This window comes from Tachypleus tridentatus, chromosome 13 (genome assembly GCF_004210375.1).
Source record: "Tachypleus tridentatus isolate NWPU-2018 chromosome 13, ASM421037v1, whole genome shotgun sequence".
In the NCBI taxonomy this organism is placed as follows: domain Eukaryota; kingdom Metazoa; phylum Arthropoda; class Merostomata; order Xiphosura; family Limulidae; genus Tachypleus; species Tachypleus tridentatus.
The window spans coordinates 206,409,074-206,425,310 of record NC_134837.1 but is presented as its reverse complement, the minus strand read 5'-3'; the positions used below and the strand labels follow the sequence as shown (position 1 = coordinate 206,425,310).

The 16,237-nt window shown below is 33.2% G+C and overlaps 1 protein-coding gene across 2 annotated transcripts in view; it reads left to right on the top strand.

The window, feature by feature from the left end:
* The window catches only part of LOC143236063 (PRA1 family protein 3-like), a 31,422-nt gene extending 15,819 nt beyond the window's left edge, over nucleotides 1–15,603 (top strand). For both annotated transcript variants that reach the window (XM_076474319.1, XM_076474318.1), the window contains exon 6: nucleotides 15,462–15,603. The gene's annotated coding sequence lies outside the window, so the exon portion shown is untranslated. The remainder of the gene's footprint in view (nucleotides 1–15,461) is intronic.
* Nucleotides 15,604–16,237: the final 634 nt, after the last annotated feature.

Sequence of the window (16,237 nt, the reverse complement as noted above, 5' to 3'; positions counted from 1 at the left end):
TTAACAGTTTCAACAGTTATAATAACTGAAATAGTGCCTGAGGATATGTATGCTTCATACTAGTGTTAACAGTTTCAACAATTATAACAACTGAAAGAGTGGCTGAGGACATACGCATTTCATACTGGTGTTAACAGTTTCAAGAATTATAGCACCTGAATTGCTGGCTGAGGATATTGTGTGTTTGATACTGGTGTTAATAGTTTCAACAATTATAACTGAAATAGTGGCTGAGGATATGTATGCTTCATACTGATGTTAACCTTTTCAACAATTATAGCAACTGAAATTGTGGCTGAGGATGTGTGTTTCATACTGATGTTAATAGTTTCAACAGTCATAATAACTTAAATAGTGGCCGAGGATATGTGTGTTTCATACTGGTGTTAACAGTTTCAACAATTATAACAACTGAAATAGAGGCTGAGGATATGTGTGTTTTATACTGGTGTTAACAGTTTCAATAATATTAATTGAAATAGTGGCTGAGGATATGTGTGTTTCATACTGATGTTAACAGTTTCAATAGTTATAACAGCTGAAATAGTGGTTGAGGATATGTGTGTTTCATACTGATGATAACAGTTTCAACAATTATAACTGAAAGAGTGGCTGAGGATATGTGTGTTTCATACTTGTGTCAACAGTTTCAAAAATTATAACCTCTGAAATAGTGGCTGAGGATATGTGTGTTTCATACTTGTGTCAACAGTTTCAACAATTATAACAACTGAAATTGTGGCTGAGTATGTGTGTTTCATAGTGGTGTTAATAGTTTCAACAATTATAACAACTGAAATAGTGGGTGGGGATATGTGTGATTCATACTGGTGTTAACAGCTTCAACAATTATAACCTCTGAAATAGTGGCTGAGGATATGTGTGTTTCAATAATTATAAGAACTGAAATTGTGGCTGAGGATGTGTTTTTCATACTGGTATTAACAGTTTCAACAGTTATAATAACTGAAATAGTGCCTGAGGATATGTATGCTTCATACTACTGTTAACATTTTCAACAATTATAACAACTGAAAGAGTGGCTGAGGACATGTGCATTTCATACTGGTGTTAACAGTTTCAAGAATTATAGCACCTGAATTGCTGGCTGAGGATATTGTGTGTTTGATACTGGTGTTAATAGTTTCAACAATTATAACTGAAATAGTGGGTGGGGATATGTGTGATTCATACTGGTGTTAACAGCTTCAACAATTATAACCTCTGAAATAGTGGCTGAGGATATGTGTGTTTCAATAATTATAAGAACTGAAATTGTGGCTGAGGATGTGTGTTTTCATACTGGTATTAACAGTTTCAACAGTTATAATAACTGAAATAGTGCCTGAGGATATGTATGCTTCATACTAGTGTTAACAGTTTCAACAATTATAACAACTGAAAGAGTGGCTGAGGACATGTGCATTTCATACTGGTGTTAACAGTTTCAAGAATTATAGCACCTGAATTGCTGGCTGAGGATATTGTGTGTTTGATACTGGTGTTAATAGTTTCAACAATTATAACTGAAATAGTGGGTGGGGATATGTGTGATTCATACTGGTGTTAACAGCTTCAACAATTATAACCTCTGAAATAGTGGCTGAGGATATGTGTGTTTCAATAATTATAAGAACTGAAATTGTGGCTGAGGATGTGTTTTTCATACTGGTATTAACAGTTTCAACAGTTATAATAACTGAAATAGTGCCTGAGGATATGTATGCTTCATACTAGTGTTAACAGTTTCAACAATTATAACAACTGAAAGAGTGGCTGAGGACATGTGCATTTCATACTGGTGTTAACAGTTTCAAGAATTATAGCACCTGAATTGCTGGCTGAGGATATTGTGTGTTTGATACTGGTGTTAATAGTTTCAACAATTATAACTGAAATAGTGGCTGAGGATATGTATGTTTCATACTGATGCTAACCTTTTCAACAATTATAGCAACTGAAATTGTGGCTGAGGATGTGTGTTTCATACTGAGGTTAATAGTTTCAACAGTCATAATAACTGAAATAGTGGCTGAGGATATGTGTGTTTCATACTGGTGTTAACAGTTTCAACAATTATAACAACTGAAATAGAGGCTGAGGATATGTGTGTTTTATACTGGTGTTAACAGTTTCAATAATATTAATTGAAATAGTGGCTGAGGATATGTGTGTTTCATACTGGTGTTAACAGTTTCAATAGTTATAACAACTGAAATAGTGGCTGAGGATATGTGTGTTTCATACTGATGTTAACAGTTTCAACAATTATAACTGAAAGAGTTGCTGAGGATATGTGTGTTTCATACTGGTGTTAACAGTTTCAACAATTATAACAACTGAAATAGTGGCTGAGGATATGTGTGTTTTATACTGGTGTTAAAGGTTTCAACAGTGATAACAACTGAAATAGTGGCTGAGGATATGTGTGTTTCAATAATTATAAGAACTGAAATTGTGGCTGACGATGTGTGTTTCATACTTGTGTCAACAGTTTCAAAAATTATACCCTCTGAAATAGTGGCTGAGGATATGTGTGTTTCATACTTGTGTCAACAGTTTCAACAATTATAACAACTGAAATTGTGGCTGAGTATGTGTGTTTCATAGTGGTGTTAATAGTTTCAACAATTATAACAACTGAAATAGTGGGTGGGGATATGTGTGATTCATACTGGTGTTAACAGCTTCAACAATTATAACCTCTGAAATAGTGGCTGAGAATATGTGTGTTTCAATAATTATAAGAACTGAAATTGTGGCTGAGGATGTGTTTTTCATACTGGTATTAACAGTTTCAACAGTTATAATAACTGAAATAGTGCCTGAGGATATGTATGCTTCATACTAGTGTTAACAGTTTCAACAATTATAACAACTGAAAGAGTGGCTGAGGACATGTGCATTTCATACTGGTGTTAACAGTTTCAAGAATTATAGCACCTGAATTGCTGGCTGAGGATATTGTGTGTTTGATACTGGTGTTAATAGTTTCAACAATTATAACTGAAATAGTGGGTGGGGATATGTGTGATTCATACTGGTGTTAACAGCTTCAACAATTATAACCTCTGAAATAGTGGCTGAGGATATGTGTGTTTCAATAATTATAAGAACTGAAATTGTGGCTGAGGATGTGTTTCTCATACTGGTATTAACAGTTTCAACAGTTATAATAACTGAAATAGTGCCTGAGGATATGTATGTTTCATACTAGTGTTAACAGTTTCAACAATTATAACAACTGAAAGAGTGGCTGAGGACATGTGCATTTCATACTGGTGTTAACAGTTTCAAGAATTATAGCACCTGAATTGCTGGCTGAGGATATTGTGTGTTTGATACTGGTGTTAATAGTTTCAACAATTATAACTGAAATAGTGGGTGGGGATATGTGTGATTGATACTGGTGTTAACAGCTTCAACAATTATAACCTCTGAAATAGTGGCTGAGGATATGTGTGTTTCAATAATTATAAGAACTGAAATTGTGTCTGAGGATGTGTTTTTCATACTGGTATTAACAGTTTCAACAGTTATAATAACGGAAATAGTGCCTGAGGATATGTATGCTTCATACTAGTGTTAACAGTTTCAACAATTATAACAACTGAAAGAGTGGCTGAGGACATACGCATTTCATACTGGTGTTAACAGTTTCAAGAATTATAGCACCTGAATTGCTGGCTGAGGATATTGTGTGTTTGATACTGGTGTTAATAGTCTCAACAATTATAACTGAAATAGTGGCTGAGGATATGTATGCTTCATACTGATGCTAACCTTTTCAACAATTATAGCAACTGAAATTGTGGCTGAGGATGTGTGTTTCATACTGAGGTTAATAGTTTCAACAGTCATAATAACTTAAATAGTGGCCGAGGATATGTGTGTTTCATACTGGTGTTAACAGTTTCAACAATTATAACAACTGAAATAGAGGCTGAGGATATGTGTGTTTTATACTGGTGTTAACAGTTTCAATAATATTAATTGAAATAGTGGCTGAGGATATGTGTGTTTCATACTGATGTTAACAGTTTCAATAGTTATAACAGCTGAAATAGTGGTTGAGGATATGTGTGTTTCATACTGATGATAACAGTTTCAACAATTATAACTGAAAGAGTTGCTGAGGATATGTGTGTTTCATACTGGTGTTAACAGTTTCAACAATTATAACAACTGAAATAGTGGCTGAGGATATGTGTGTTTTATACTGGTGTTAAAGGTTTCAACAGTGATAACAACTGAAATAGTGGCTGAGGATATGTGTGTTTCAATAATTATAAGAACTGAAATTGTGGCTGACGATGTGTGTTTCATACTTGTGTCAACAGTTTCAAAAATTATACCCTCTGAAATAGTGGCTGAGGATATGTGTGTTTCATACTTGTGTCAACAGTTTCAACAATTATAACAACTGAAATTGTGGCTGAGTATGTGTGTTTCATAGTGGTGTTAATAGTTTCAACAATTATAACAACTGAAATAGTGGGTGGGGATATGTGTGATTCATACTGGTGTTAACAGCTTCAACAATTATAACCTCTGAAATAGTGGCTGAGGATATGTGTGTTTCAATAATTATAAGAACTGAAATTGTGGCTGAGGATGTGTTTCTCATACTGGTATTAACAGTTTCAACAGTTATAATAACTGAAATAGTGCCTGAGGATATGTATGTTTCATACTAGTGTTAACAGTTTCAACAATTATAACAACTGAAAGAGTGGCTGAGGACATGTGCATTTCATACTGGTGTTAACAGTTTCAAGAATTATAGCACCTGAATTGCTGGCTGAGGATATTGTGTGTTTGATACTGGTGTTAATAGTTTCAACAATTATAACTGAAATAGTGGGTGGGGATATGTGTGATTCATACTGGTGTTAACAGCTTCAACAATTATAACCTCTGAAATAGTGGCTGAGGATATGTGTGTTTCAATAATTATAAGAACTGAAATTGTGGCTGAGGATGTGTTTTTCATACTGGTATTAACAGTTTCAACAGTTATAATAACAGAAATAGTGCCTGAGGATATGTATGCTTCATACTAGTGTTAACAGTTTCAACAATTATAACAACTGAAAGAGTGGCTGAGGACATGTGCATTTCATACTGGTGTTAACAGTTTCAAGAATTATAGCACCTGAATTGCTGGCTGAGGATATTGTGTGTTTGATACTGGTGTTAATAGTTTCAACAATTATAACTGAAATAGTGGCTGAGGATATGTATGCTTCATACTGATGCTAACCTTTTCAACAATTATAGCAACTGAAATTGTGGCTGAGGATGTGTGTTTCATACTGATGTTAATAGTTTCAACAGTCATAATAACTTAAATAGTGGCCGAGGATATGTGTGTTTCATACTGGTGTTAACAGTTTCAACAATTATAACAACTGAAATAGAGGCTGAGGATATGTGTGTTTTATACTGGTGTTAACAGTTTCAATAATATTAATTGAAATAGTGGCTGAGGATATGTGTGTTTCATACTGATGTTAACAGTTTCAATAGTTATAACAGCTGAAATAGTGGTTGAGGATATGTGTGTTTCATACTGATGATAACAGTTTCAACAATTATAACTGAAAGAGTTGCTGAGGATATGTGTGTTTCATACTGGTGTTAACAGTTTCAACAATTATAACAACTGAAATAGTGGCTGAGGATATGTGTGTTTTATACTGGTGTTAAAGGTTTCAACAGTGATAACAACTGAAATAGTGGCTGAGGATATGTGTGTTTCAATAATTATAAGAACTGAAATTGTGGCTGACGATGTGTGTTTCATACTTGTGTCAACAGTTTCAAAAATTATACCCTCTGAAATGGTGGCTGAGGATATGTGTGTTTCATACTTGTGTCAACAGTTTCAACAATTATAACAACTGAAATTGTGGCTGAGTATGTGTGTTTCATAGTGGTGTTAATAGTTTCAACAATTATAACAACTGAAATAGTGGGTGGGGATATGTGTGATTCATACTGGTGTTAACAGCTTCAACAATTATAACCTCTGAAATAGTGGCTGAGAATATGTGTGTTTCAATAATTATAAGAACTGAAATTGTGGCTGAGGATGTGTTTTTCATACTGGTATTAACAGTTTCAACAGTTATAATAACTGAAATAGTGCCTGAGGATATGTATGCTTCATACTAGTGTTAACAGTTTCAACAATTATAACAACTGAAAGAGTGGCTGAGGACATGTGCATTTCATACTGGTGTTAACAGTTTCAAGAATTATAGCACCTGAATTGCTGGCTGAGGATATTGTGTGTTTGATACTGGTGTTAATAGTTTCAACAATTATAACTGAAATAGTGGGTGGGGATATGTGTGATTCATACTGGTGTTAACAGCTTCAACAATTATAACCTCTGAAATAGTGGCTGAGGATATGTGTGTTTCAATAATTATAAGAACTGAAATTGTGGCTGAGGATGTGTTTCTCATACTGGTATTAACAGTTTCAACAGTTATAATAACTGAAATAGTGCCTGAGGATATGTATGTTTCATACTAGTGTTAACAGTTTCAACAATTATAACAACTGAAAGAGTGGCTGAGGACATGTGCATTTCATACTGGTGTTAACAGTTTCAAGAATTATAGCACCTGAATTGCTGGCTGAGGATATGTATGCTTCATACTGATGTTAACCTTTTCAACAATTATAGCAACTGAAATTGTGGCTGAGGATGTGTGTTTCATACTGATGTTAATAGTTTCAACAGTCATAATAACTTAAATAGTGGCCGAGGATATGTGTGTTTCATACTGGTGTTAACAGTTTCAACAATTATAACAACTGAAATAGAGGCTGAGGATATGTGTGTTTTATACTGATCTTAACAGTTTCAACAATTATAGCAACTGAAATTATGGCTGAGGATGTGTGTTTCGTACTGATGTTAATAGTTTCAACAGTCATAATAACTGAAATAGTGGCAGAGGATATGTGTGTTTCATACTGATGTTAACAGTTTCAACAGTTATAACAACTGAAATAGTGGCTGAGGATATGTGTGTTTGATACTGGTGTTAACAGTTTCAACAATTTTAACGGAAATTGTGGCTGAGGATGTATGTTTTATAGTGGTTTTAACCGTTTCAACAGTTATAACAACTGAAATATTGGCTGAGGATATATGTGTTTCATACTGGTGTTAACAGTTTCAACAGTTATAACAACTGAAATAGTGGCTGAGGATATGTGTGTTTCATACTGGTGTTAACAGTTTCAATAATTATACAGTTGAAATAGTGGCTGAGGATATGTGTTTCATAGTGGTGTTAATAGTTTCAACATTTATAACAACTGAAATAGTGGGTGGGGATATGTGTGATTCATACTGGTGTTAACAGCTTCAACAATTATAACCTCTGAAATAGTGGCTGAGGATATGTGTGTTTCAATAATTATAAGAACTGAAATTGTGGCTGAGGATGTGTGTTTCATACTGGTGTTAACAGTTTCAATAATTATAACAATTGCAATAGTGGCTGAGGATATGTATGCTTCATATTGGTATTAACAGTTTCATCAGTTATAAGAACAGAAATAGTGGCTGAGGATATGTGTGTTTCACACTGGTGTTAACAGTTTCAAGAATTATAACAACTGAAATATTGGCTGAGGATATGTGTGTTTCAATAATTATAAGAACTGAAATAGTGGCTGAATATATTTGTGTTTGATACTGGTGTTAACAGTTTCATCAATTATAACAACTGAAATAGTGGCTTAGGATATGTGTGTTTCATACTGGTGTTAACAGTTTCAACAATTATAACAACTGAAAGAGTAGCTGAGGATATGTGCGTTTCATACTGGTGTTAACAGTTTCAAGAATTATAGCACCTGAAATAGTGGCTGAGGATATGTTTTTCATACTGATGTTAACAATTTCAAAAATTATAACTGAAATAGTGGGTGAGGATATCTGTGTTTCATAATTATAAGAACTGAAATTGTGCCTGAGGATGTGTTTCTCATACTGGTATTAACAGTTTCAACAGTTATAATAACTGAAATAGTGCCTGATTATATGTATGCTTCATACTGGTGTTAATAGTTTCAACAATTATAACTGAAATAGTGGCTGAGGATATGTATGCTTCATACTGATGTTAACCTTTTCAACAATTATAGCAACTGAAATTGTGGCTGAGGATGTGTGTTTCATACTGATGTTAATAGTTTCAACAGTCATAATAACTTAAATAGTGGCCGAGGATATGTGTGTTTCATACTGGTGTTAACAGTTTCAACAATTATAACAACTGAAATAGAGGCTGAGGATATGTGTGTTTTATACTGATGATAACAGTTTCAACAATATTAATTGAAATAGTGGCTGAGGATATGTGTGTTTCATACTGATGATAACAGTTTCAACAATTATAACTGAAAGAGTGGCTGAGGATATGTGTTTCATACTGGTGTTAACAGTTTCAACAATTATAACAACTGAAATAGTGGCTTAGGATATGTGTGTTTTATACTGGTGTTTAAGGTTTCAACAGTGATAACAACTGAAATAGTGGCTGAGGATATGTGTGTTTCAATAATTATAAGAACTGAAATTGTGGCTGACGATGTGTGTTTCATACTTGTGTCAACAGTTTCAAAAATTATAACCTCTGAAATAGTGGCTGAGGATATGTGTGTTTCATACTTGTGTCAACAGTTTCAACAATTATAACAACTGAAATTGTGGCTGAGTATGTGTGTTTCATAGTGGTGTTAATAGTTTCAACAATTATAACAACTGAAATAGTGGGTGGGGATATGTGTGATTCATACTGGTGTTAACAGCTTCAACAATTATAACCTCTGAAATAGTGGCTGAGGATATGTGTGTTTCAATAATTATAAGAACTGAAATTGTGGCTGAGGATGTGTTTTTCATACTGGTATTAACAGTTTCAACAGTTATAATAACTGAAATAGTGCCTGAGGATATGTATGCTTCATACTAGTGTTAACAGTTTCAACAATTATAACAACTGAAAGAGTGGCTGAGGACATGTGCATTTCATACTGGTGTTAACAGTTTCAAGAATTATAGCACCTGAATTGCTGGCTGAGGATATTGTGTGTTTGATACTGGTGTTAATAGTTTCAACAATTATAACTGAAATAGTGGGTGGGGATATGTGTGATTCATACTGGTGTTAACAGCTTCAACAATTATAACCTCTGAAATAGTGGGTGAGGATATGTGTGTTTCAATAATTATAAGAACTGAAATTGTGGCTGAGGATGTGTTTTTCATACTGGTATTAACAGTTTCAACAGTTATAATAACTGAAATAGTGCCTGAGGATATGTATGCTTCATACTAGTGTTAACAGTTTCAACAATTATAGCAACTGAAAGAGTGGCTGAGGACATGTGCATTTCATACTGGTTTTAACAGTTTCAAGAATTATAGCACCTGAATTGCTGGCTGAGGATATTGTGTGTTTGATACTGGTGTTAATAGTTTCAACAGTTATAACTGAAATAGTGGCTGAGGATATGTATGCTTCATACTGATGTTAACCTTTTCAACAATTATAGCAACTGAAATTGTGGCTGAGGATGTGTGTTTCATACTGATGTTAATAGTTTCAACAGTCATAATAACTTAAATAGTGGCCGAGGATATGTGTGTTTCATACTGGTGTTAACAGTTTCAACAATTATAACAACTGAAATAGAGGCTGAGGATATGTGTGTTTTATACTGGTGTTAACAGTTTCAATAATATTAATTGAAATAGTGGTTGAGGATATGTGTGTTTCATACTGATGATAACAGTTTCAACAATTATAACTGAAAGAGTGGCTGAGGATATGTGTGTTTCATACTGGTGTTAACAGTTTCAACAATTATAATAACTGAAATAGTGGCTGAGGATATGTGTGTTTTATACTGGTGTTAAAGGTTTCAACAGTGATAACTGAAATAGTTGCTGAGGATATGTGTGTTTCAATAATTATAAGAACTTAAATTGTGGCTGACAATGTGTGTTTCATACTTGTGTCAACAGTTTCAAAAATTATAACTGAAATAGTACCTTAGGATATGTGTGTTTCATATTTGTGTCAACAGTTTCAAGAAATATAAGAACTGAAATAGTGGCTGAGTCTGTGTGTTTCATACTGGTGTTAACAGTTTCAAAAATTATAACAATTGCAATAGTGGCTGAGGATATGTATGCTTCATATTGGTATTAACAGTTTCATCAGTTATAACAACTGAAATAGTGGCTGAGGATATGTGTGTTTCATACTGGTGTTAACAGTTATAAGAAAAGAAATAGTGGCTGAGGATATGTGTGTTTCACACTGGTGTTAACAGTTTCAAGAATTATAACAACTGAAATATTGGCTGAGGATATGTGTGTTTTAGTAATTATAAGAACTGAAATAGTGGCTGAATATATTTGTGTTTCATACTGGTTTTAACAGTTTCATCAATTATAACAACTGAAATAGTGGCTTAGGATATGTGTGTTTCATACTGGTGTTAACAGTTTCAACAATTATAACAACTGAAAGAGTAGCTGAGGATATGTGCGTTTCATACTGGTGTTAACAGTTTGAAGTATTATAGCACCTGAATTGCTGGCTGAGGATATGTTTTTCATACTGATGTTAACAATTTCAAAAATTATAACAACTGAAATAGTGGCTGAGGATATCTGTGTTTCATAATGGTATTTATTGTTTCAACAATTATAATGTCTGAAATAATGGTGTAGGACATGTATATTTCATACTGGTGATAACAGTTTCAACAGTTATAACATTTGAAATAGTGGCTGAGGATATGTCGGTTTGATAATGGTGTTAAGAGTTTCAACAATTTTGGTACCTGAAATTGTGGCTGAGAATTTGTGTTTCATAATGGTGTTAATAGTTTCAATAATATTAATAATTGAAATAGTGGCTGATGATATGTGTGTTTCATACTTGTGTCAACAGTTTAATAATTATTTCAACTGAAATAGTAGCTGAGGATATGTGTGTTTCACACTTGTGTTAATAGTTTCAACAATTATAACAACTAAAATAGTGGCTGAGGATATGTGTGTTTCATACTGGTGTTAATAGTTTCAACAATTATAACTGAAATAGTGGCTGAGGATATGTGTGTTTCACACTGGTGTTAAATGGTTTTAACAATTAAAAAACTGTAAGAGTAGCTGAGGATATGTGTGTTTGATACTGGTGTTAACAGTTTCAAAAATTATAGCACCTGAATTGCTGGCTGAGGATATTGTGTGTTTCATACTGGTGTTAATAGTTTCAACAATTATAACTGAAATAGTGGCTGAGGATGTGTGTTTCATACTGGTGTTAACAGTTTCAACAATTATAACAACTGAAAGAGTAGCTGAGGATATGTGTGTTTTATATTGGTGTTAACAGTTTCAAAAATTATAACAAGTGAAATAGTGGCTGAGGATATGTGTGTTTTATACTGGTGTTAACAGTTTCAATAGTTATAACAACTGAAATAGTGGTTGAGGATATGTGTGTTTTATACTGGTGTTAACAGTTTCAATAATATTAATAATTGAAATAGTGGCTGAAGATATGTGTGTTTGATTCTAATGTTAAGAGTTTGAACAGTTATAACTGAAAGAGTGGCTGATGATATGTGTGTTTGATTCTAATGTTAACAGTTTCAACAGTTATAACTGAAAGAGTGGCTGATGATATGTGTGTTTCATACTGATGCTAGCAGTTTCAACAGTTATAACAATTGAAATAGTGACTGAGGATATGTGTGTTTCAATAATTATAAGAACTGAAATAGTGGCTGAGGATATGTATGTTTCATACTGGTGATAACAGTTTCAACAGTTATAAAAACTGAAATAGTTGCTGAGGATATGTGTGCTTCATACTGGTGTTAACAGTTTCAACAGTTATAACAATTGAAATAGTGACTGAGGATATGTGTGTTTAGTACTTGTGTCAATAGTTTTAAAAATTATAACCTCTGAAATAGTGGCTGAGGATATGTGTGTTTGATAATGGTGTTAAGAGTTTCAAAAATTTTGGTACCTGAAATTGTGGCTGAGAATTTGTGTTTCATAATGGTGTTAATAGTTCCAATAATATTAATAATTGAAATAGTGGCTGATGATATGTGTGTTTCATACTTGTGTCAACAGTTTAATAATTATTTCAACTGAAATAGTAGCTGAGGATATGTGTGTTTCACACTTGTGTTAATAGTTTCAACAATTATAACAACTAAAATAGTGGCTGAGGATATGTGTGTTTCATACTGGTGTTAACAGTTACAACAATTATAACTGAAATAGTGGCTGAGGATATGTGTGTTTGATTCTAATGTTAACAGTTTGAACAGTTATAACTGAAAGAGTGGCTGATGATATGTGTGTTTGATTCTAATGTTAACAGTTTCAACAGTTATAACTGAAAGAGTGGCTGATGATATGTGAGTTTCATACTGATGCTAGCAGTTTCAACAGTTATAACAATTGAAATAGTGACTGAGGATATGTGTGTTTCAATAATTATAAGAACTGAAATAGTGGCTGAGGATATGTATGTTTCATACTGGTGATAACAGTTTCAACAGTTATAAAAACTGAAATAGTTGCTGAGGATATGTGTGCTTCATACTGGTGTTAACAGTTTCAACAGTTATAACAATTGAAATAGTGACTGAGGATATGTGTGTTTAGTACTTGTGTCAATAGTTTTAAAAATTATAACCTCTGAAATAGTGGCTGAGGATATGTGTGTTTGATAATGGTGTTAAGAGTTTCAAAAATTTTGGTACCTGAAATTGTGGCTGAGAATTTGTGTTTCATAATGGTGTTAATAGTTCCAATAATATTAATAATTGAAATAGTGGCTGATGATATGTGTGTTTCATACTTGTGTCAACAGTTTAATAATTATTTCAACTGAAATAGTAGCTGAGGATATGTGTGTTTCACACTTGTGTTAATAGTTTCAACAATTATAACAACTAAAATAGTGGCTGAGGATATGTGTGTTTCATACTGGTGTTAACAGTTACAACAATTATAACTGAAATAGTGGCTGAGGATATGTGTGTTTCACACTGGTGTTAAATGGTTTTAACAATTATAACAACTGAAATAGTGCCTGAGGATGTGTGTGTTTCATACTGGTGTTAAGAGTTTCAAGGATTGAGTATTGTGTCTTTGTTTTTTAACAGTCATGTATACTTGTCATATGATATGACAAATTTTATGCATTCTGTGTTTAAAATATTTAGGGTTAGATGTTGTGATTTATTGTTAACTATATAAATATGTTAACATGTTTCTTTTACTTCAAAATTTAGTCACTAATAGCTGAAATGAAGGTTTCTTAATTGAATCACTTTTTGCGACAGAGATTATAGTGAAAATATTACATTTTCTGGCATTATAAAGCTATTTGTGTCATAACATGACTTAATCAAATGGTGTATGATATTTGATGTGTAAATACCAAAGTAGGAAATTATAGACAAAATGATTTTGTTTATTTTTCTTTTAGTGTATAAAAGTTGTTTATTTTATTGTACTATGACATTCTATACATATATATAAATGTTGGTAGAATGTGTTTTGAGTGTACTATTCTTATCATTAGTGTTAACATGTTATATAAAACTTGGACTCCAGCTCAAAGGCAAAGCCATAATAAATGCCTAGATACCAAATGTATCCCTGGTGAGGGTGGTGTGTGGTGTGGATGTTCGTTCTTTTAGTCCTGTGTAGACAGCTCTCTACACAATTTTTGTAGAAACTTTAGAACAATCAAAATATTCACAAGTTATGCAATAAATTGATGTAAATCAAACAGTTGGCTCATAGCTTCTCATATGATGTTTGTTTCATTTCTTACAGTTTAGGAAAAAGATAATTGAATCATACAATATTTTATCCAAAAGTCATGTGATTCTCTGGATACATGACTTTAAAGCTACAATTTTAGTAAATGTTCATGACTTCCAGAGAAAAAGTAAAAAGAATTGGGTTTTCTCAACCACACTGTGGGTGCATTATAAAGGTCTTAGTCAAATCACAATATGCAATTATTCAAGAGTTGCAGTAGGTTCAACTGACATTGCCTTCCTAGTCCTCTAGGCTATCAAACAAGGGATGGCTTTGTTTGAATAGCTTTATCAATTTAAAATCAGGGATGGCTTTGTTTGAATAGCTTTATCAATTTAAAATCAGGGATGGCTTTGTTTGAACAGCTGTGTCAAATTAAAACCAGGGATGGCTTTGTTTGAACAGCTGTGTCAAATTAAAACCAGGGATGGCTTTGTTTGACTAGCTGTGCAAATTTAAATCCAGGGATGGCTTTGTTTGAATAGCTGTGTCAATTTAAATCCAGGGATGGCTTTGTTTGACTAGCTGTGTCAATTTAAATCCAGGGATGGCTTTGTTTGAATAGCTGTGTCAACTTGAAACCAGGGATGGCTTTGTTTGAATAGCTGTGTCAACTTGAAACCAGGGATGGCTTTGTTTGAATAGCTTTATCAACTTAAAACCAGGGATGGCTTTGTTTGAATAGCTTTATCAACTTAAAACCAGGGATGGCTTTGTTTGAACAGCTGTGTCAACTTAAAACCAGGGATGGCTTTGTTTGAATAGCTGTGTCAACTTAAAACCAGGGATGGCTTTGTTTGAATAGCTGTGTCAACTTAAAACCAGGGATGGCTTTGTTTGAATAGCTGTGTCAATTTAAAGCGTGTCTCTTCAACTTAATGTAGATGGCAACACCAGATATGAATTTAATGTAATCGACTAAATGCGTTGCTAAACAATAACGTAAAAGAAACCATGTTCATGAAGAAAATACGTCATAGTTGTTTGAAATATTTAAGGTGTCAACTTTGTATAACATTAAATATATGTTAAATAATTTCATCAGATCTTATCTTGACGTAACCAGGTTTATATGTTGTTGCTTATATATCTGAAGTGTTTTAGGTACTTAACAGGTTTAACTCTTTTTACAGTGTTACCAGTGGCATCCTTAGATACTTAAACAGGTTCAACTTGTATAATATTACCAGTGGTAATTTTAGGTACTTATATCAGTGTAATTTCTCTCTAAAGTATTGCCAGTTGTTATTATTAGGTAGTTGAACAGGTTTAACTATCTTGTGTGGTGCTACCAGTGCTATTCTTAGGTACTTACAGGTTTAACTACCTTATATGATATTACCAGTGATACTTTTAGGTAGTTAAACAGGTTTAACTATCTTATATGATATTACCGGAAGTGTGTTAGGTAATTGAACAGGTTTAATTATTTTATATGGTGTTAACAAGTAAAGTATCTACATGTCGTTATTTCTGTGTTCTCTGTACTCCTGAGTTAAAGGAAATTTTATTTTTAGCTTGTTTGGCTTTCATATGTTCCTAAATATTTGTCTTTCAGGAACTGGTTTGTTGTCAGAATGAAGGATGCTTACAAAGACACAAAAGGAAAATGTCGACAGCCCCTTATTTGGTATTAGCTTTGAGAACTTTGTAATTTAAACCACAACATCTTACTCAGTAAATATATGTGACCTGCATTACACAAATGTAGTGTTGTGAAATGACTTCACAGGGTACTAGCATGCATGCCAATAGTTTGAACCATCACATTATCAACCAATATTGAAAAATGAACCTCTGATAAATCTACAGTGGGTAGGACGGAATTGGGGGTTGTGACTGAGTGTTCAAACATTCATGCAATTATGGTAGTTTCAATCCATTATCCACATTTGTTTTTCCTTTTAACTAAATACAAAACTACACAGTGGACTGTCTGTGCTTTACCTGCCTACTATGTACTGGGGATGCGGTGACTGTATGTGCAACAGTTTCAGTAAACATAATTTCAGGAACTATGTCAAAAGAAATCAGTTTACGAAAAGTTAATTGCTAAAGAATGATGAAATTTGTGTTGTTACTTCAGAGATGTTAAGTGTGACATTTACTGTTGCAGAAGGAGAGGTAAGTAGCTGTCCAAATAAATACAAGAACCAGATTTATTGGTCATCACATGCCAGGAGAAAAAAGCTTGAAATAGTTAAGCAAAGTGGTCATTCCAGATATCCAATCCTTTCCTCTCATGGTCACATTAATTATTATACAATTAATGTGCTAATTCTTGATACAGTCGTTTTTACATTAAATTTTAGGGTTAAAAACTTTGTTACATTT